We start from the raw sequence: 21,233 nt of genomic DNA, 5'->3' as shown, positions 1-21,233 counted from the left end.
ATGCCCGTATCAGGAACTGTCCAGAGCAGGAGAAAATCCCCATAACAAACCTATGCTGCTCTGGTCAGTTCCTGACATGGACAGAGGTGTCAGCAGAGAGCACTGTGGACAACACAAAAAAGAAATTCAAAAAGAAAAGAATTTCCTCTGTAGCATACAGCTGCCAAAAAATACTGTAAGGGTAAAGATTTTTTGATAGAAGTAATTTCCAAATCTGTTTAACTTTCTAGCATCAGTTCATAAAAAAAAAAAAAGGTAATGCTTGGTGCCTGGTGACAGTTATTTGAGAATGGTTAAATGTTATTAGTAACGAGACGCCAGACACCCCCTTGTTTGTCATCTCAGGAGCTCTGTTATCTAGCTCTATCTTCATCAAACTGGTTTGCACGTTGTTAGTCAGTTTGGTTTCTTTAGGCTAGGGGCAGCCTCGACAGCCTCACAAAACAATATTCAGGTCCACATTATCAAGAGACTAGGCCAATGGAAATCTGCATGTTATGCTAGATATATTCCTGACACTGGATTGTGAGATGTTGTCAGCGTTTAAAACGCTGCTCATGTGAATTGTCATTTTGCATAATAAAACTTTCATAATTTTTTTCAGGTATATCTATCGCAGCAGTTAAAGCACAACAAAAACTGCTCAGTTTAGTAGTAAGGTAGGTTCGGGGACATCGGTTCTGATAGTTGTCCCGACCACAAATATATATATACTAGCTGAATACCCGGCGTTGCCCGATTCAACAAAGGATATTGTCATATCTCAACCCCATATCCCGTCCTAATACCCCAACCTCCTATCCTGACCTCCTATCCTGACCTCCTATCCCGACCTCCTATCCCAACCTCCTATCCCGACCTCCTATCCCGACCTCCTATCCCGTCCTCCTATCCTGTCCTCCTATCCCGTCCTCCTATAATGTCCTCCTATCCTGTCCTCCTTTCCCGTCTTCATATCTCGACTTCCTTTCCCGGCCTCCTTTCCCATCCTCCTATCTCGACCTCCTTTCCCGTCCTCCTATCTTGACCTCCTTTCCCGTCCTCCTATCCCATCCTCCTATCCCCTCCTCCTATCCCGTCCTCCTTTCCCATCCACCTATTCCGTCCTCCTATCCTGTCCTCCTCTACTGTCCTCCTTTTCCATCCTCATATCTCAACCTCCTTTCCCGTCCTCCTTTCCCGTCCTCCTTTTCTGTCCTCCTATCCCGTCCTCCTATCCCGTCCATCTATCCTGTCCTCCTATCCCGTCCTCCTATCCCGACCTCCTATCCTGTCCTCCTATCCCGTCCTCCTATCCCGTCCTCCTATCATGACCTCCTATCCCGTCCTCCTATCTCGACCTCCTATCCCGTCCTCCTATCCCCTCCTCCTATCCCGTCCTCCTATCACGACCTCCTATCCCGTCCTCCTATCTCGACCTCCTATCCCGTCCTCCTATCACGACCTCCTATCCCGTCCTCCTATCTCGACCTCCTATCCCGACCTCCTATACCGACCTCCTATCCCGTCCTCCTATCTCGACCTCCTATCTCGACCTCCTATCTCGACCTCCTATCCCGTCCTCCTATCTCGACATCCTATCCCGACCTCCTATCCCGACCTCCTATCTCGACCTCCTCCCCCCTCCTCCTATCCCGTCCTCCTATCTCGACCTCCTATCCTGTCCTCCTATCACGACCTCCTACCCCGTCCTCATATCTCGACCTCCTATCCCGTCCTCCTATCTCGACCTCCTATCCCGTCCTCCTATCACGACCTCCTATCCCGTCCTCCTATCTCGACCTCCTATCCCGACCTCCTATACCGACCTCCTATCCCGTCCTCCTATCCCGTCCTCCTATCTCGACCTCCTATCCCGTCCTCCTATCTCGACATCCTATCCCGACCTCCTATCCCGACCTCCTATCCCGTCCTCCTATCCCATCCTCATATCTCGACCTCCTCCCCCCTCCTCCTATCCCGTCCTCCCATCTCAACCTCCTATCCTGTCCTCCTATCACGACCTCCTACCCCGTCCTCATATCTCGACCTCCTATCCCGTCCTCCTATCTCGACCTCCTATCCCGTCCACCTATCCAGACCTCCTATCCCGACCTCCTATCCCAACCTCCTATCCCTACCTCCTATCCCGTCCTCCTATCCCGTCCTCCCATCTCAACCTCCTATCCCGACCTCCTATCCCGACATCCTATCCCAACCTCCTATCCTGACCTCCTATCTCGACCTCCTATCTCGACCTCCTTTCCTGACCTCCTATCCTGACCTCCTATGCCGACCTCATATCTCGACCTCCTATCCCGACCTCCTATCCAGTCCTCCTATCCCATCCTCCTATCACGTCCTCCTATCTCGACCTCCTATCCCGACCTCCTATCCCGACCTCCTATCCCGACCTCCTATCCCGACCCACCTATCCCAACCTCCTATCCCGGTCCTCCTATCGCGTCATCCTGTCGTGTCATCCTATCCCGACCTCCTATCCCGTCCTCCTATCCCGTCCTCCTTTCCCGACCTCCTATCCCGACCTCCTATGTCGACCTCCTATCCCGACCTGTAATATGTGTACTAATTATTGAAATATCTCCAGCCATATGGAAGTTATGTGGGAACAAACATTTCCCATTGATTTGCATGGGACTTTAAACAAAAACCCTGACCCTCACAAATGGGGGTAGTCAAGGGTTAAATTAACTATCCTTTATTTTAAGTGGATATATAAGTAACATGTGACCAAGTATTATCGAAATATCTCAAGCCGTTTGGAAGTTATGCAGTAACATATATTTCCCATTGACTTGTATGGGACTTTAAACATAAACCCTGCCCCTGGCAAATGGGGGTAAGGGTTAAATTACCTATCCTATGTTTGTTGTTGACATATAAGTAACATGTGTGCCAAGTTTCATGTTAATATCTTTAGCTGTTTGGAAGTTTTTGTGGAACATACACACACACACACACACACATACGTTGAGTTTTATATACATATATATATGTGTTAAGGCTAATTTATTAGCCTGTATTTGTGGGAGGGGCGGGGAGTCCCTATAAGTACCCGCGGCAGTCCCTGCACTTGACGCCGCGGGTTCGTCACGTGACAGGGGATCAGCTGACACGCGAGTCAGCTGATGCACAGCAGTTCCGGGCTCAGCGTAATGGTAAGCGGCCGGGGCCGGCCGTGGTGGCGGCGTCCGCCGCAGCCCTCTCTCCGGAGGTAAGCCGGAGTATGTAGGGCACCCTCGGTCAGCCCCGGCCCTGGTTTTAGCACGGCGTTCCATGTGCTTCATGGCTCGTGGGTGCGCCCCGTTGGCAGCTGATAGCGCATGTAATCAGTATCGGGAGCCATCTTGGGTGCTCGCATTTAGGTATTTAGAAGGGGATGTCTTATGGCAAGACCTCGCTCCCCCCACGAGCCCTGCATATCTGGATCAAGTTAAAAGCAGAACGCCCCATTTCTTCAGAGAGAGGTATGTGTGTCATGTCGGGGGTCATTGCATTTCCAGTCCCAAACCCCCTCTTCTCTTTCCTAAACCCAGGCTATATGTGTGGCAATATAAAACTGTATGTGGCCACCAGTATTGCACGTCTTAGTATATGAGGCTGTTCATTTCGCTCCTCCCTTCTTGCCATGGTTCATGCTAGTAAAAAAATAAAAAATAAAAAAAATAAAAAAATAAAAATAAAAAGGTGGCAGTTGTTGTCAGTATAGTCCAAATCATATGGATTCAGATGATTCCGCCTGTTTCCTTGTCATCAAGACTGTGTTACTGAGCCGGTTTCAAGCCACAACAGCATTTGTATTGTTGCTTTGTCAATCTACTTTGTTATTTAGTCCATCTACAGTGCATATAAGTTGGTCTGTGCATGTTTGTATAATTTGTTCATCCCAATAACTTATCCTACGCATACGATCATATAGTTGTTCCGTGCACATGCCCTCGTAGTTGCTGTACACACGATTGTAGCATTCATACTATACACACGTTTGCAGGATTTATGCTGTACACACGCTTGTAGGGTTTATACTGTTCACTCGCTTGTAGGACTTGTACTGTACTCACGCTTGTAGTGGTTATACTGTACACTCGCTTGTAGTGGTTATACTGTACACTCGCTTGTAGTGGTTATACTGTACACTCGCTTGTAGTGGTTATACTGTACACTTGCTTGTAGTGGTTATACTGTACACTCGCTTGTAGTGGTTATACTGTACGCACGTTTGTAGTGGTTATACTGTTCACTCGCTTGTAGTGGTTGTACTGTACACTCGCATGTAGAGGTTATACTGTACACTCGCTTGTAGTACTGTACACACACTTGTAGGATTCATGCTGTACACACGCTTGTAGGATTCATGCTGTACACTCGCTTGTAGCGTTTATACGGCACACCTGCTTGTAGGATTTATACTGTACACATGCTTGTAGTGGTTATGCTGTACACACGCTTGTAGGATTCATGCTGTACACACGCTGGTAGGATTCATGCTGTACATTCGCTTGTAGCGTTTATACGGCACACCTGCTTGTAGGATTTATACTGTACACATGCTTGTAGTGGTTATGCTGTACACACGCTGGTAGGATTCATGCTGTACATTCGCTTGTAGCGTTTATACGGCACACCTGCTTGTAGGATTTATACTGTACACACGCTTGTAGTGGTTATACTGTACACTCGCTTGTAGGATTCATGCTGTACACACGCTGGTAGGATTCTTGCTGGACACTTGCTTGTAGCATTTATACGGCACACCTGCTTGTAGGATTTATACAGTACACACGCTTGTAGTGGTTATTAGTGTTGCTCACGAATATTCGCAATTCGAATATTATTCGCGAATATCGCATATTCGCGAATTCGCGAATTTCGCGAATATAGCGCTATATATTCGTAATTACGAATATTCGTTTTTTTTTTTTTTTTTTTTTTTTTTTTTCACAGTACACATCACAGTGATCATCCCTCTCTGCTTCCAGCTTGTGTGGTGTAAAGAAGGCTCTAATACTACTGTGTGAGACTGGCGCGCGAAAATTAGCATATGCGAAAATTAGCATATGCGAAAATTAGCACATGCGAATTTTCACATATGCGAATTTTCGCGTATGTTAATTTTGTATATGCTAATATGCACATATGATAGTTTTCGCATACGCGAATGTTCGCATATGCGAAAATAAAACGGGAATATAACGAATATGCGAATATTCGCGAATATATGACGAATATTCGCCCATATATTCGCGAATATTCGCGAATTCGAATATGGCCTATGCCGCTCAACACTAGTGGTTATGCTGTACACACGCTTGTAGTGGTTATGCTGTACACTCGCTTGTAGTGGTTATACTGTACGCACGTTTGTAGTGGTTATACTGTTCACTCGCTTGTAGTGGTTGTACTGTACACTCGCATGTAGAGGTTATACTGTACACTCGCTTGTAGTACTGTACACACACTTGTAGGATTCATGCTGTACACACACTGGTAGGATTCATGCTGTACATTCGCTTGTAGCGTTTATACGGCACACCTGCTTGTTGGATTTATACTGTACACACGCTTGTAGTGGTTTTACAGTGTACTCGCTTGTAGGATTTATATTGTACACATGCTTGTAGTGGTTATACTGTACACTCGCTTGTCGGATTTTATTGTACACACGCTTGTAGGATTCATGTTGTACACATGATTGTAGTGTTTATACTGCACACTTGCTTGTAGCATTTATACTATACACGTTTGTAGGATTTATATTGTTCATACGCTTGTAGCATTTATGCTGTACTCATGCTGGTATTTATGCTGTACACACACCTGTAGGATTTATATTATACATACGCTTGTAGGATCCATACTGTACACACACTTGTAGGATTTATGCTGTACACACACCTGTAGGATTTATGCTGTACACACACTGGTAGCATTTATGCTGTACACACGCTTGTTGGATATATATGCCGTACACACGCTTGTTGGATTTTGTTGGACTTGAATACTGTACACTCACTCGCAGCATTTATACAGTACACAAGCTTGGACAAGCTTGTAGGATTTTTATTGTACACACGCTTGTAGGATTTTTATTGTACACACTATAGTTGGATTTATACTGTACACTCGCTTGTAGGTTTCATGCGGTACATACGCTTATAGCATTCATACAGTACACGCATTCATAGGTTTTATACTGTTTACACGCTTGTAGGATTCATACTACACATGCGCTTGTAGGATTTATGCTGTACACGCGCTCGTAGGAATTATACTGTGCACATGTTCATAGATTTATATGGTTCTCGCACTCGTAGGATTCATACTGTACATGCACTCGTAAGAATTGTGCTGCACACCCGCTCGTAGGATTATACCGTGCATGCTCGTAGGGTTGTTTTATATATGGGCTCACAGGAATCATGCTGTGCATGTGCTCGTGACGTGTGCTGTACATCCGTTTGTGGTGTTCGTGAGGTTCACACGCTCGCAGCGTTTGTGCCGCGCACACACTTGCACAGCGCATGGGGTGTGGCCCTGTGCGCAGGTATGTGGTCATAATAATTACTTCATGCATTCATATTCTTTGTCATCAGTTGTGGTTGGCCGCACGAGCGTACGCTTTGGTGGTGCTTAGGCGCATATAGTTGGCCTGAGTATAGGTTCATCACGTTTAGTGGTACAGCCATGCATAGCTGTTATACGACAGTTTCGCACATAGTCGTTCTATACACATCTGTATATAGGCGGGAAGATACATGGCATAGTAGTTACACGTCTTCAGAACAACAATAACCCGACACACAGGTAGTGTATACCCATCATGTCTGCCACGCCTGCAGGGGGGGGGTACGTTGCATTATTGTTAATGACACGCCTTCAGCACAACAATAACACAACACATAGGTGATGTATACCCATTATACCTGCCACCTCTGCAGTGGGATACGCTGCATAGTTGTTGTTACTGACACGTCTTCAGAGCAACAATAACACGACACATAGGTGATGTATACCCATTATACCTGCCACGTCTGCAGGGGGATGCATTGCATTGTTGTTACTGACACGTCTTCAGAGCAACAATAACATGACACATAGGTGGTGTATACTAATTATGCCTGCCACGTCTGCAGGGCGTTGCATTGCACAATTGTTGTTACTGACACGCCTTCAGAGCAACAATAACACGACACATAGGTGGTGTATACCCATTATACCTGCCACGTCTGCAGGGGGATGCATTGCATTGTTGTTACTGACACGTCTTCAGAGCAACAATAACATGACACATAGGTGGTGTATACTAATTATGCCTGCCTCGTCTGCAGGGCGTTGCATTGCACAATTGTTGTTACTGACACGTCTTCAGAGCAACAACATTACGACATATAGGTGTTGTTTACTCATTATGCCTGCCTCGGCGGCAGGGATGTACGTTGCATAATTGTTGTTACTGACACATAGGCGGTGGCATACTCATTATTCCTGACTGTGTGGATAAGTTGCTCCATGTATTTGTTCATATAGTTTGTTCAGTGCATATGCTCGCTTGTGCAGTTCTTTCTAGCCACACGTTTATAGTCTGTTTGGTGTATGGGCTCAAAGCTTATACATACGCCCATATAGTTTTGACTGTGTATACGGTCGTGATTTGTTTGAGCATGTGGTTGTGGTGTTAGTGAGGTGCATCTGGCCTTGATGATTATGCCGGGCTCATGTTTATATTGTTATGGTCTGCGTGTGGATCAAGAAGTCATGCAAAGCATATATTCTTGGGGCAGGATTGTGCTATTTGGCATAGATTCATAGGTTCACCAGGTACACGTTTCATGATATTTTGTTGTGCTATGTTACGGTATTTAGATTATACACCCGTGTCTATGATACTGCGTGGGTTTCATGGCTTTGGGCGAATCTGCACGGATAATTCCGTGGGTTACCATTTTATTAACATTTAGTCGTGCTTACGTAAATAAAGCTGGGGTTCGTTTATTACTTGCTAAGATGACAGGTCAAGCATGGTTGCGACCTGTTTCTGCTTTAGGTTGATGTCGATACTAATAGTCATGTACATTGGTTGAGGTTTTCAATTCGGCTAGATCAATCACATCTACAGATCAGTCCGGGACAACCTGACACGACTTCAGGTTGGCGACTATGTCGTCATACGTTGTGTTATTCAGTTGTTGGGTTATGCACAGGGACATAGCTTTATTTTCCAATGCGAATTGTCACGTCTATAGGTCAATCATGGTCACAACCTGTCTCGGTTTCAGGTTGACGTCGATACTAGCAGTCATATGCTGGTTGAGGCTTTAATTAAGCTAGACCAGTCACATCTGCAAGTCATTCTGGATACAATCTGACAAGACTTTGGGTTGGCGATAATGTTTTTGTATACATTGTGTTTTTTCAATCGTTGGGTTATGCTACAGGGATAGCTTTATGTTTCCATTGTTAATTGCCACGTCTATAGGTATATCATGGTTACGACCAGTTTTGGTTAGGGTGATGGTCATACTGTTAGTTACAGGTTTGGTTGAGCCTTTCATTCATGTTTCGGCCTGTCTCGTCTACAGGGCGGTTCAGTTGCGACCTGACATGCCTTCAGGTCGGCGGCGACGTCATCATGTGCATATGTTTACTTAGCATTAGGGACATAGCTTGGTTCTGGGTGGTTGGTTTTGTTTGTCTTGACTTAGGTTGAAGACGATAGTAATCACATGTTGGTTGAGTCTCATCATCATGTTGCTGCAAAAGTGGTTTCATTGCCGTTAACGTCCACAGGCTGGGGTTGCAGTGGTAACCTGACAAAGGTTTAGGTTGGTGGTTACGCAGTCTTTGTGTATACACGCTGTTGGCACTCTGAGTTGTGTATACGGGCATAGGGTTGTACTCTGTTGGGATTTTTCACGTCTGCTGCTCAGAGCTTCCAACAGGTAGCCTGGAATACTTTCACGATATTTTACATTAGATACTTAGAGGATGTCTCATGTGCCATTTTATTCCTATTTGCATTTATCGGGTTTTGGCACTCTTCTTTGCATCCAGCATAATACTATCAAAGTATATCTGTCAGGTATCCAGCATAATATCACGTGGTCTTGCTCTGACAGGGCGTCATCGTTTGTATTCCATACCATCAAATCTGCCCTGGTGAGTGCGCAAGAGGGAGGGTCGCAAGCCCTCTAGCCATCAGCTCTGGCAGCTGGCTTAGTTAGTTGGTTGGTTAGCTGACGCTTGGGTAGTTCCCCATGGCGACATCAGGACAGCTCAACATTAGAGGCTGCGTTGTCCTTCAGTTGTCATGGTTTCCTAAGGTTTAGGGGAATTACATGCAGATGCATGGCTGTAGTTACAATAACTTTGCAAGGATGTAAATAGTTACGTATTGATGTTGTATAGAAGATAAATGTTATTGTCAGGTTATCATCATACGGTATTCTCCCGAGTCCCACGAGTGACGCTCAGCTCGAGTGTGGCTAGCTTCGCTTCCACATGTCAAGGATCCAACGGGATCAGCCACTGCTAAGTTGTTTGTCAAACATATACGTATTCTTGTTAAATTCTTTATAGTGATCCGTCCATTATATCCAGTCATTCCCTTAGCATTGTGGCTGCTGCACCGACGTCACATCATTTTGTGCCAGCATACGTGGCTAGGAATTGGGGTGCTGGGAATTCAGTACTACATGCGCTATAGTAAGTATTGCACAATGTATTTCAGTCATTGGTCACGGGGTTATTGCGCGTGTTAATAGCGCTTTGTTCTCATTATGAGTTTTGCCCTCTATTTTCAGGTGTACTCCTACGCGGCAGTATATGGCATAACTCAGACTGCTTAGATAGGTTACAGGACGTAGGAGTTTAGTAAGAGGTTAGTCAGGTAGGCTCGCTATATACGATTGAGCACCGACCACAAGTGTTAAGGCTAATTTATTAGCCTGTATTTGTGGGAGGGGCGGAGAGTCCCTATAAGTACCCGCGGCAGTCCCTGCACTTGACGCCGCGGGTTCGTCACGTCCCACCCAACCCTCCCTCAATATCATTTTCACTTCATGACTATCATTACACATCAGGGTATGCCCTCTATTTTCAGGTGTACTCCTACGCGGCAGTATATGGCATAACTCAGACTGCTTAGATAGGTTACAGGACGTAGGAGTTTAGTAAGAGGTTAGTCAGGTAGGCTCGCTATATACGATTGAGCACCGACCACAAATATATATATATATATATATATATGATAAATGTGTGACACAAATGTTAAATTTGTAGGCAACTTGGAACTTTTCTGCATGCCATCTGTTATGGAGTTCTGTGCGTAATGAATGCACAAAAACCCATACTATGGAGCTATAAGCATTCTATATGCCGTAATGTGGTACAGTATTGTGGAGAAGTTTCCCCTTAGAAATCCTTTTAACAACATTCCTCTATAATAAAGCATCAATAAGGATTCATGCGGGTGCAGCACTGTGGAAAGTTTTCTGGGTATGAGTGATAAGCTCAAATTGTATTCCATGTTGAATGAGCAACCAACAGTGACCGGCACATGTTAGAAGGATCAGTATAGCAGTTGGATAGGAAGATGAGCCCGGCTGACAAATTAAGGACGAATACAGACAAATATGCTGCAAAAACTTATTTATGGATCTGGAGTGATGCATAACAATATTTCTAGATTTCCTTTATATACCCAAAGGTTTTGTGGATGCTTTTCTCTCAGGATAACAGCTTTTATTTACTCCCCCAATGATTTTGTGTTCTTAGGTCATCATCAAATCACTGGTAAATGAATTCCTCTCTATTTATTTCAAAACATATTCATAAAGCAAATATAGGAATAGGACAGGCCTTCGATTTTAATATTCTCGTGACATTTTTTGTAGAATAACACAGCAGATTACGCATTTGTTAGCTTGGCAGAGATTCTGTACAATTCCTTGTGCCAGTATTGACTGGTGTTTGTATTAGTATTGACAGTTTCTTGGAATCTAAGTTGTATGTAAGGCAGAAATGGGACCATTGCACACTCAGCCAAGTAACCATGGCAGAATCCGAAAGATAATTTAAGCCCAAGGTTTGTGGTCGCTCGAACTACATTAAAACTAAAGCTGATGTTTTAAGTGCTGGAACATAATATGTATATTCTGGCACCTAATATGGAGAAACATAAATAACCATAAACTGTAAACTCTACTTGAAATATTAGTCACTGGATTTCAATACAAAAAAAAACGGAAAGAAACCAGAGTATTTCTTTTGCCAAGTAGTGAAATGAAACACACTCACATGCCAGTTTTTTTTTTCAAAGAATATTTGACTTTGAAACAGAATATGAGAAATCAATCATTTAAGCACAATAGTAAAAATAATAGCTAGTAAACACTGTAGAAATATGACTAGTGTATGCCAAATCAGTCTAACAAGGATTACTGGTAAAAAATTTGGGGAAAGACAAAATATATGAGTTGCAGAACTGAAGATAATTTTATTTATTGCTTGAAATAAAATCATAACAGGCAGTATAATTTATGTAAGTTATGATTTGCCTACTCTGCTTCAGGTCCCATGGATAAATTAGAGCTTCCTTGTGTCTCTTACATTTAACATGGGTGTAACTGTAGCCATAGCAACTGCTACGTAGCCCAGAGTCCGAGGTGAAGGAACCTGGCTCCTTTTGTGGGAGAAACTTATACTATGTACTATATGGTTTTGTTTTATTGTGCAGAATATCTAATATTTGATCACTTTTCCCAAGATGGCACCTTATCGTATATACTTGAGAATAAGCCAAGTTTTTCAGCACGATTTTTCGTGCTGAAAATGCCCCCCTCGGGCCTATACTCTCTGCCTGTCAATCCTTTCTCAGTGGTCTTCAACCTGCGGACCTCCAGATGTTGCAAAACTACAACTCCCAGCATGCCCGGACAGCCATCGGCTGTCCAGGCACGCTGGGAGTTGTAGTTTTGAAACATCTGGAGGTCCGCAGGTTGAAGACCACTGCGGCCTTCTTCATCATCCAGACCCCCCCCCCCTTTAGTTTTCTACTCACCTCCCCTCGGTGGGAAGGAAGGGTGAGATGGTCCAGGCCATCTATGCTGCAGGGACTGTCTGGTGGTGAGGGTTAGTCATTCTGGGCTGTCCATTTTCACCGGGAAGCCCTCTTCTCCGCTCCAGACTGGTCCCAGACTAGTGACGTTGCCTTGACGACGACGCACAGGGACGTCCGTGCAGAGTAGATGTCCCTACGCATGAACGTCCCTGTGCATCGTCGTCAAGGCAATGTCACTAGTCCGGGGCCAGGCCCGGAGCGGAGAAGAGGGCCTCCTGGCGAAAATGGACAGCCCGGAACGACTAACCCTCACCACCAGACAGTCCCTGCAGCATAGATGGCCCGGACCATCTCATCCTTCCTTCCCACCGAGGGGAGGTGAGTAAAAAACTAAAGGGGGGTCTTGATGATGATGAAGGCCGCAGTGGTCTTCAACCTGCAGACCTCCAGATGTTGCAAAACTAAAACTCCCAGCATGCCCGAACAGCCGATGGATGTCCGGGCATGCTGGGAGTTGTAGTTTTGCAACATCTGGAGGTCCTCAGGTTGAAGACCACTGGGGATTGACAGTCGGTGATGATGAAGGGAGGGGTGATGAAGAGGGGGATGATGACAGGGTGATAATGATGGGATGATGATGACGGGGGTGATAATAACGGGGGTCTGGATGATGACAGGGGGGATGATGACATGGGGGGATGATGTATTTCCCACCCTAGGCTTATAGTAGAGTCAATAACTTTTCCTGGGTTTTTGGGGTGAAATTAGGGGCCTCGGCTTATATTCGGGTTGGCTTATACTCGAGTATATACAGTATTTTCTAACACTAGTATGGATATTAAGTGCCTGATCTTTGGGGGTCAAACCCTAGGACCTACACTGATCAAGAGCACCAAGGTTAGGAAATTCCATAGCTGCATTGCAAGGCTGCTTTGTTCTAAGACTAACACAAAATCTGTCTATGAGTTGAAATTGGCATTGCAGCTCAGCTGAACAGAAGTAAATGGGGCGGAGGAGCAAATCTGCATTCATTCAGTGGAAGGTGTGAGGATGTTTTTGAAAGAAAGCAGACATGTTTTTTTCATCCTGTGCAACCCTATTCAATATAATTTAAAAACAATAAGAACATACAGGAAATCAAAATAAAATAATACTTTAGTCGTATAACCGTATAAAATATATTTTTTTGTAATATGATTGATTGTAACGCAGCAGTTCATCCAGGTATAGATTCTACATTCTGCAGGAATAATAGTCCAGATGGAAATGATAGCTTATCTGAGCAGGCAATGTTTTTCTACTTTTTTGTAATCCAATTTGGTACTTTTGCCCACTGGAGTCTTTCCTTTGTGTTTTCTTTAGTTAGCAATGGCTTTCAAACTGGTCATATGTTGCTATTGCTCATCTGTGCTAAAGTATGATGAAGTGTGTTTTCGAAAATGTAAGTGGAAGCGCTATTATTGTATTTAGCTGCAGTTTGTCTGACTATGCTCTGTTTGTTTATCAGTTAGAAGCTAAACATCCTTCTCTGACCCATTTTGTTGATAAGTTGTCTACATTAACAGGATTCCCTTTCGTCAGAAATATTTTCTTGATCTCACCATTCTCTTTATACTGTCAATACCTGTACACAAGAACATATCACATAGTTGACAGTTTTTGAAATACTGGCTCCAGCTAGCCTAGCACCAATGACCATGTCTCAATAGAAGTTGTACAGATCACACGATTTTATGCTTCCACTCTAGGATCACATGTCTAATTTTTATATATATATGGACAACTTGGGAGAGAAAATAAATGCTTGGGTTGCGCTGCCGGTGGGATACTAACATGGACAAGGAGTGTGTAATCCAAACTTTATACTTTATTTCATACAAACAATGTGTTACAAGAGAGGTTGAGCCCCTTCATCAGGCATCAGACACCTGGTGAAAGAGCCCAACCAGCCTTGAAACGGATTGCGTAAATGAAATAAAGTATCCAGTTTGGATTGCATACTTCTTGTCCATGTTGATCCTACTGGCAGCACGAGCCAAACTTACATTTTCTCTAATCAGTTGTCTCTCTAATATTTACATGTTTGAAAGTCAATGTGGAAAGCCACAGCAGCTGGATTCTATTGTTATATGCTGTTTGAGTGTTGTACCTTCATTCGCACAACCTATCTAGGTGAGTGAGTTTTTTGTACTTATCATTGCGTATCTGCTATTGTTAATTTCTATACAGGGAAGCTTCATTAATTAAAGTGCTGATGTCTCTAATAAGGTGGTCATTAAATGTATATAGAGGGTCCGTCCTTACGTTTAGTTTAGTTATAGACTCCATTTTCATATGATACAGTTCCTCGACATTTTACGACGTGCTATCAAAACACTTAAAAGGCTTCATGAACATAGCACTTAATGGTGTCCATACATGGACAAACAGCATAGTCATCTCATGACAGAGTGTCAACAGGTGCAACAGATTAAAAATGTGTTTTTTTTTTATTTTCAATTTGGGATTGTTTTTTTCAATCCATTTACATCCATTTGTACCCATCTGCACTCATTTCCATTTTTTTTCTGACAGAAAAAATGGCACATGCAGTATTTTTTCTTCCGTTAAAAAATATGGAAGAAAAACGGATGCAGTAAATTTAACATTGAAGTCTATGGAAAACGGATGAGCCTTTAATGTCATCCGTTTGCATCCGTTTTTTCAATCCACTTTTTGATCCGTTTTTACTTCTGAGCATGCTCAGAACAGAAACATTTTTTTGTTTCGTTTATTAACTGAACAATAACGTATCCAAACGGATAACATCTGTTTGCATCCGTTATTGGCTATTTTTTTAAAGTCCTTTTTTATTTTTGACAGGAGAAGAACGGGAGAAGATGGCCGTGTGAACGCAGCCTAAATAAGATATTATGAAATGTGTATTTATTAAATAAAAACATAGACATTCATAAACAAATATAACCATATCATAAACAACCCTTTAAAACAGATACAAAAACTTTACATCATGGTAAGAAGAAGATAGTTTGTATTTTTACAGCATCACCATGTTCTGCAGGACATGTCTGGTGGGAGACTGACAGATCTGCAGTACAGTAAATGTGTTATTATCTCGCTTACTATCAAATGAACTTTAACTGAATGACTGTAACAAGAGATGCAAGCAAAGCGTTCACACTTTTCTTAGTCAGCTTAATCAGATACTCTGCATTTCCTGTCATGGGTGTATACAACCTGTATCCTACTATTCACAGCCTGTCAAAAGCTACACTGTGCAACAGATGAATTAAAGGAAATTAAATATCTTAGTTCCACATTGTATGTATATATATATACAGGAAACAAGACCTAGAGATTAGAATGGGAAATAAAAATAGAGCAGCATGATCTGTATACTTTTAACCTTCACAATTGAAATAATCACGCTATAGGTCAACCACCGCAAGGATAAACAGCTACTGTAGTTTTCTGTCATTGGCATGTATCATCGATGAAGCATTTATTATGCAGGGTATAAAAATGTACAACATATTTTAACATTTCAAACAATTTCAAGCCCCTATAATCAACAGATAAGCTTTATAGCTGACCATTCATGACAGGATCTTTAACCTTATCATTGCCTTATGACATCCAAAGGGAGATCATGTGAAATGACTTCCCTTCTGCCTCTGGCACTGTATGCGTCAGATTACATATTGCAGCCAAGTGTCATCACTATGAGGAGGAGGATATCACCATCAGCTCCATTTTTCACCAGCAACCTGAGGATTTTATATTTTGAGCCAATTGCAGAAGTGTATTCAAAAGTAAGGACTTATACTACATCTTACTGAATCAATCTTTGGCTTTGAAAAAACCTAAGTCTAATACTTATAAAGAAATGTTCTCATATAAATAGAACCAATATAAACAATCCTCAACAATCAAAGGATAAACTTATTAAACCAAAGAAAATGATTCGCTGACCGAAGTTATGAAGCTGTATTAGCAGCTAACAAAGGTGAGTGGAACACTTGAGTCCCATGACAATATTGAAGATGCATACCAAAATGTGGTATCTTAGGGTACGTTCAGTTGAGTGTACTTTACGCTGCGGATTCCCCGTCGATGGACCCCTGCAAGCAATCCGCCGCTACGAGCAGACACACTGCTGTGATAAGTGAGTCGCCACGCATGCGCGGTGTACACACACACATCACGGCCACTCCCCCTGCTCCCCGAGCTAGGCCAAGAGCAGCCGCGATATGTGAGTAAACCGCACATGCGCACGGCGATTCGCACATCACAGTGTATCTGCTCGTAGCAGCGTATATGGCCGATCTGAGCAGGCATATCTAAAGGCAGCCTGTAGCATTCCTTCGGCGGTGGATCTGCAGCTTAAATACCCTGTATATCCGCTTGTCTGAATGTACCCTTAGGCTTTTACAAGTAAGAGCTTAGAATTTCTAATGGGATACATTAGTGATGCAATGTGAAAAAAAGGAGAATTGTTATATGAAAAAACATCTATCCCCTAGAAAAGTGTTGTCACGTGAATCCAATGAGGGTAAACTGGTTTACCCTGTAGAAAATAAGTATTAGCTGTTATCTCATATAACCAGGTAATAAATTGACTTGGAGTTAGTTTAGCTTGTATACATGCCCATATCATGGTTCCATATGAGAGGAAAGAAACAAATAGGTACTCATAAAAGTTTTATATCACTGCTCCATACAATTTTGACTGGTCATATATTTTCAATGACACTAGCTAACAGATTGTAATGCCAGCGATCTACTCCTGCAAGTGTACTATACTTTCAGACAGGCATCACAACCAGGCTGCCTGTTGCCCGTTACATGGACAAATAATATTTATGGAACATTCTGTAAACGTTCTTTCAAGCCAATATTGTACCTAGATGAAAGGTCTATTCTGAACAAAAGATCTTTTGCATGACTATTGGATTAATATCTCAAGCACATATTGCTATAGTTTTTCGGATAAAATAATGCAGGTCAGGTGCGTGGTACACAGGGGCTGAACTGTCCACTCGAAACAATGCTGGGAAATTCAGGAATTCGCTGTTTTCTAGTGATCTTAATAATGAGCAACATGGTCATTGGTCTGGCCGGTCTTTCCCTAACTGCAGAATGAATCTACTTTGTGTCAGATCAGAACCATCTCTACCCTCTTCTAGATGCAACCTACAACAATGACATCTATGCAGTTGCGTGGATTGGCATTAGAGATGAGCGAACTTACAGTAAATTCGATTCGTCACAAACTTCTCGGCTCGGCAGTTGATGACTTATCCTGCATAAATTAGTTCAGCTTTCAGGTGCTCCGGTGGGCTGGAAAAGGTGGATACAGTCCTAGGAGACGCTTTCCTAGGACTGTATCCGCCTTTTCCAGCCCACCGGAGCACCTGAAGACTGAACAAATTTACGCAGGATAAGTCATCAACTGCCGAGCCGAGAAGTTCGTAATGAATCAAATTTACTGTAAGTTCGCTCATCTCTAATTGGCATATTCACCGGTTTCTGTTTCTTCTTGCTCGCTATTCTGGGTATTATTGGCGTCATGAAATGTAATTGGAGGATGCTAATGGCATATTTAATCCTGATGTTAATTTTTTATTGCTTCTAAGCCACATCTGCTATTGTCGCAGCGATACAAAGAGAATTCTTTATTCCTAACTTTTTCGTAAAACAAATGTTGAAATACTGCCAAAATCAGAATCCCTCCAACAGCGACGAACAATTCAAAATGAATGGGGTCACAACCACCTGGAACTACCTTGTGTTGCAGAAACAATGTTGCGGAGTCAACGGTCCTCAAGACTGGCAGGACTACACTTCTGCATTCCGACTTTCCAACAGTGATTCAGCTTTCCCTTGGCCTCAGCAGTGTTGTGTGATGAATATTAATGGACAACCTCTGGACCTGGCACAATGCAGACTGGGAGTTTCTGGATATCTGAATCTTAATGGCTGCTACAATGAAATAGCTGGACACCTGAATCGTCCTGCTTGGGGTGAAGCATGATTTGGATTTTCAATTTTGTGCTGGACATTCTGGGTGCTCCTTGTTACCATGTTCTACTGGGTCCGGATTGAGCATTGAAAAATCTTATATAGCGAATGACTAAAGACCGTGAGGCCAATATGGAAGACAGAACATGAAGATCCCTCTTCCCGAACGGGGGTACAGACAAATAATGCTGCCGGCTAAAATTCTTCAATATGGAGGTCTGCAAGTCATTGTGCTTGTATTACTATTGTTCTCCTGTATATTAGACCACATGTAAGCAGCCAAATGTCAAAAAATTTATAAGTAGTTATACAAAGTAGTGTTGAGCGGCATGGCTATATTCGAATTCGTGATATTTCGCAAATATATGGACAAATTTTCATCATATATTCGCTAGATTTGCATATTCGTAATATTCGCGTTTTATTTTCACATGTGCGAAAATTCGCATATACAAAAATTAGCATATGCGAAAATAAGCATATGTGAAAATTAGCATATGCGAAAATTAGCCTATACAAAAATTAGCATAAGTGAAAATTTGCATCTGCGAAAATTTGCATATGCTAGTTTTCGCATATGCAAAAATGTGCACGCCAGTCTCACACAGTAGTATTAGAGCCTTCTTTACACCACACAAGCTGGAAGCAGAGAGGGGTGATCACTGTTATGTGTACTGTGAAAAAAAAAAAAAACAATATTCGTAATTGTGAATATATAGTGCTATATTCGCAAATATTTGCGAATTCCCGAATATGCGATATTCGCAAATAAAATTCGAATTGCGAATATTCGCGAGCAACACTAATACAAAGTAAACATTCAAATTTTAATAATTATACAAATCAAAATCGAACATATAGTAACATGGCACTGAATGACCTGGCATTTGGAGGTTGATAATAAAAAATGTACAACAAAACCTATTAGTCTGGAATCTCAATGTGATATGGATCTTCATTTTATGTGACTTTTTCTGAAAGCTTATGTAAACAGAGCCTCAGGTATGATATCTCCTCTTATGTTTCCTATCAGAGTTCAAATAAGGACTTGCTAAATATTACTATGTCTTTGACACAGATTGAATATGGTGATACAGAGGAAATATTTCATTATATGTCTTAGATAAATACACTGGAGTATAGATATTTAACTTGTCAGCACCTTTATTTGCTCATTACATTACATGTGTGCTTTGTAGCAGAATAGATACAGGTATATCTATATTTTTCTACAAACCATTGCTATTATTACTCCCAGTAGAGAGAAAACTGCCCTGAAATATCGAACTGTTGGTTTTCTAAAGAAAATATATTACACAAACAATCTGTTTGAAGATTCATAATGGACCATGTGAAAAAGTTTTTTAAAATACTCATTCTTAAGACGAACAAAGAAAGACTGTTCATATGTGCAATATTATAGTCAGTTTAGTTTAATTTAGTGCTAATTTCTGTGATTCAGACTCACACAAAAGGCTGATACTTATGGCACAGTGGGCAAATATCAATGCAGTCTAGTAAAGTATTTATAGAAAGCACATCAATGTTTCTGTATTCTGTTCTTTGTGGATTACTGCATTCACATACAGTACATTGGGTCTGAGCATTGAAACAATCAAATATTTATAGCTTTATTGTTGCTCCTACTTTACACAATATATGTTTATTAATCTAAAAAAAAATAAGTTCTATTTTGGACACTATTTATCATTTATTTATTTATCATTTTTACCCGTTGTCAGTTTCTTTTTACCGTTTTTTTTTTTTTTTTTTTTGTTTTTTTACTTTGGCACATGTCCTTTAGTAGCTTTGGCACATACCATATTCTTCCTTTGGTATGAGGGTTTTCCATGTCAGAATATGGTTGGTGATGATTTGGGTCATTCTATATATGTATATAGAAGCGCTGGGAGGCAAACATATATCGTTATCTGCCCCACCCCCACAGCGCTTCTATATGCATATACCTCTGCTGCGCTATAAATGAAAAGTATTTCTATAAGGAGCGCATAGTGCCAGGAGACGGCTGCCGGCACTATGCGCTGCTAATAGAAATACTTTTCATGAATAGCGCTGCAGGGATATATATGTATATAGAAGCGCTGGGGGGGGGGGACACATATAGCGTTATCTGCCCCCCACAGCGCTTCTATATACATATATAATCCTGCAGCGCTATGTATGAAAAGTATTTCTACAAAGAGCGCATAGTGCCAGGAGACGGCTGCCGGCACTATGTAGAAATACTTTTTATTAATAGCGCTACAGGGATATATGTATATAGAAACACTGGGGGGGCAGACATATAGTGTTATCTGCCCCCCCCCCCACAGCGCTTCTATATACATATGCCGCTGCAGCGCTACGTATGAGAAGTATTTCTATCAGCAGCATCGGGCGGCCGATGCTGCTGCTAGAATGCTTTTCACATATAGCGCTGCAGCAGAATAGGTATATAGAAGCACTGCAGGGGCATAGGTATATAGAAGCACTGCAAGGCTACATTTTACATGCGCTGCGGGGGTATATATTTAATGTGCCGGCGGGGGATATTTGTTTATTAATGCGCCGGCGGGGGTCATATCTAATGCGCTGCTGGGGGGCAAGATATATAGGCTATATGTCTGCCCCACAGAGCTATATATCATGCCCCCATAGCGCTTTTAATATACATATGGCCCTTCTAGTCACAATGTTCATTTTTAAATCTCCCTCTGAGAGCCCTGATTGGCTCCTCGGTACCGGCCATTCGGGGCTCCCCGCGGGGGATTCAAAAATGAAAGTTAAAACACACGATACATTGCAGGGTTGCGGAGCTTGCAGCCTGCTCCCCCGCTTAATAACTTCAGATCGCATCGGGTCTCAGAAGTGAAACCCGGTGCGAACAATCCCTCAGCCCCTGTACTACAACCCCCATCATGGAACATACTCTGTTCCAAGATCGGGGTAGTAGTACAAACACTATGTAGCCTCCCCAGCTGTCTTCAGACTCCTGCAGCCAGGGAATTACTACTCCCATCATGGAAACAAGTCTGTTCCATGATGGGAGTAGTATTAGTCCCGGCTGTGGGAGTCTGTAGGCAGAGGTGTTCGGCCATACGTGAGGCATAAGGGGGTCTTAACGGATGAATATTTATTCAGTCATTAGCACTCG

At 42.5% G+C, this 21,233-nt stretch overlaps 1 protein-coding gene and 1 pseudogene across 6 annotated transcripts in view; one reads left to right on the top strand and one right to left on the bottom strand.

The window, feature by feature from the left end:
- The window catches only part of COL19A1 (collagen type XIX alpha 1 chain), a 1,011,804-nt gene that overhangs the window by 905,811 nt on the left and 84,760 nt on the right, over positions 1-21,233 (bottom strand). The window lies entirely within an intron of this gene.
- Positions 17,106-18,170, top strand: LOC130362006 (uroplakin-1b-like; annotated as a pseudogene).

This window comes from Hyla sarda, chromosome 3 (assembly GCF_029499605.1).
Source record: "Hyla sarda isolate aHylSar1 chromosome 3, aHylSar1.hap1, whole genome shotgun sequence".
Lineage (NCBI taxonomy): Eukaryota > Metazoa > Chordata > Amphibia > Anura > Hylidae > Hyla > Hyla sarda.
This window is presented reverse-complemented; position numbering and strand designations above follow the sequence as displayed.